Source organism: Anoplophora glabripennis, unplaced genomic scaffold (assembly GCF_000390285.2).
Source record: "Anoplophora glabripennis isolate ALB-LARVAE unplaced genomic scaffold, Agla_2.0 scaffold4757, whole genome shotgun sequence".
NCBI lineage: Eukaryota > Metazoa > Arthropoda > Insecta > Coleoptera > Cerambycidae > Anoplophora > Anoplophora glabripennis.
Genome location: NW_019420854.1, coordinates 1,170 through 3,965, shown reverse-complemented (window position 1 = coordinate 3,965; position 2,796 = coordinate 1,170). Strand labels below are relative to the sequence as shown.

At 35.4% G+C, this 2,796-nt stretch overlaps 1 non-coding gene across 1 annotated transcript; it reads left to right on the top strand.

Annotated features, from left to right (window-relative positions):
* The first annotated feature begins 1,499 nt into the window (after window positions 1–1,499).
* On the top strand, window positions 1,500–1,573 carry Trnai-aau. The gene has a single exon. It is a non-coding gene; the product is annotated as a tRNA-Ile (tRNA).
* The last annotated feature ends 1,223 nt before the right edge of the window (window positions 1,574–2,796 follow it).

Genomic DNA, 2,796 nt, shown 5'->3' with positions numbered 1-2,796 from the left:
TCGTATGAAAAACACTAAAACAAAACTAATTGTAAAGGGTCTACGATTAATTTTAATTCTGATGGAAATGGTACAGCGTTTACTGCTCATTTTTCCTTAAAAAATATGAGCAACCCATCTGTTTTTGACGATAACTCCTTCAATTTTGCTCTAATTAACTTTTATAAGTGCTCATTTTGAAGGTCTTTTTGAGTACTACAAAAAACTCCAGGAGCGTTATACACGTAAAATTAATGCTTTTTCCGTTATTTGACGCTGAATACATCGATTCGAGTATTCCCCCCAAAACAAGTCCCCTTCCACTAACCATATTTCGCTTTGTATAGGTCGTACATACAACACTTTTTAAAAAACGATTTTCTTTGTTTATTAATAAGCTACATTTTTGTTCGTTACACTTTTTTTTAATAAAATGCCTGGTTTTTGAGTTATTCGCGAAAAATACTACGAAAGAGTAGTTTTTTTTCACTCAAAATTTCAAGTTTTCAATCGTGAATAACTAAAAAGCTATTGATTTCTCGAAAAAATTCTTCGAATATTGTTGCTCGAAATTTGATTCTCTATCGATTTCCAGCGTTACTTTGGAAAAAGAATTTTCACCCCCAAGAAGGGGCGTCATTGTCAATCCCCAACAGGGTTCATTGACCTTTTCTCTAACTACCTGCCAAATTTCAAATCGAGTTAGTTGTTGAGCTCAAAACTTATTTTAATGACCCCAAGGCGGTGTCGTAATTCGAATTTCGAAATACTTGGATTTATATCATTCAAAACTTGAGTGAAAATGTATTCACATGTTTGTGTAAGCACCTTAGGACCGGCGAAATTTTCTTTATCCCGGGGACCCGACTGATTCGCCACCAGAACTAATTATGTAAATTTTCGCGTTGCCCCCCAGGTCCCTGTCATCGACACTTGCCGCAGACTGCGGATATAGCCGCCGGCTAGCCAACACCATGAAGAGCTATCTCGGTGGCGGTGTTCAGCGACTCGCGAGATGCCTGTGAAGCTGGGCATCCGCGCGTTATGGCGCTTTGACTGCCGTTATTAAGTTTAGATAGAGGACGGGGACGCCCGAGGCGACGTCCTCCGCGATGCTTATGACAGCGACCGACCGGCTGTGTGTTAACTGGTGTTATCATAATCTCGGATCGTCGGGGGATGAGTTTCATTCCAGAGGGAATATTCTTGCGCGCTGGAAAAATATTTATTAAACTAAACGGAGGGTGATTCCAATAAATTTTTCAAAAAAATCTTATCAAATGAAGTCGAACAGTTTCTTCAATACCAGAAATTGTTATTTTTACTTTTAAAATTAAATTATTCTACGGACTTTTTCGCTTCGTTAATAATTTTCTATAATTTTTTAGTTATTTCCATTTAATTTGCAACTCTACTATTGAAACTATTACAGCACTCAAAAAATATGTATATATTTTTATGTTTTGTCCTATTACTCTTATCGGTTATCATCTTCCACTCGTGGAGGATGTTTATTGTCTGGCCCATTAGCTCAGTTGGTTAGAGCGTCGTGCTAATAACGCGAAGGTCGTGGGTTCGATCCCCCCATGGGCCACAATTTTTTTTTATTTCTCACTCGATAATTTACCAGTAATAGTCCCCAGTACATCATTCATTGCGTTTTAGTGATACATGCAAGTGACAAACTTTGCGAGTACCTTCTTTATAACGAGTCCGACAAACTTTTGATTTTCGAAAATTTTCGGCATCGCACAGTGGGAAATATTGGGCAAAATTTTCGCCACTCGCCGATTTTCATCATCTCGTCGTGATTTTTTTTAATAATCATGTGGTAATCTGAATTTTCATATTCCGGTGAGGTTTTTTCGAAAACCCCCCCCTTTTTTAATACTTAGGGAGCGCCCCAACCTCAATGTGGAAGAAAAAAATTGTAAATACTCGTTGTTCAGTTGTAGAAAAAAATGTTTAAAAAGTATCTGCTATTAATAAAATTGACTATTATGACCCTTGATGATATATCTGATGTTTTTTCTTCAAAAACGTAACCTCAAAATTATTAATTATAACCTAAAAGTCTTAAACGAAATTTACATTGGAGAAAAAGTTTTTTTACATGCCAAAAGTACGAAATAGATTCAATAGAAGCCTACGTAACATGTTATACCCAAACCATGAATTTGAATCTAAAAAACCTAACCTCAAAACCAACATTAACTAAATTTAAATTCACTAAATTAAGGATTAATAAAAAAAATGAAAAATATCTATTGTACAGAGATTCGATCAACAATTTTTCCGAGAGCACACACCTTGTGCCATACTGTACCCAAATCTGACACCTTAACCCAAGAACCTAACCTCAAAACTGGAAAGATTGTCAAATCAAATCGCGCGATGATGAACACTCGACAAAAATACATTTATACTTTTTATTAAAGAAAATAATTTTGTGACAATTTTTTTCACTCTAATGAATTGTCTGACGCTATGCTACAATGCGATACATGCAATTCCCTTTTTTATCGGAATGGTAAGTTTTTATGACAAAACAATTAAAAAAATATTTGTTCGACAAAAATAATGTCGCGTTTCCATTTGTCCAATGTCAAAATGGCGTCATTATGTATCCTTATATATGCAAGTTCCATTTTGCGTAAATTGTGAAACAAACAGTGGAACTTGTCCGACAAAAATCAGCGTGCGAGTAGTCCGACGCCCCAAAAATGTCAAGATGACGAGATTATGTTTCCTCGTACATGCAAGTCTAATTTTTTGTTTTTTTTTTTTCATTTTGAAATAAAGTATTTATTACAGAAA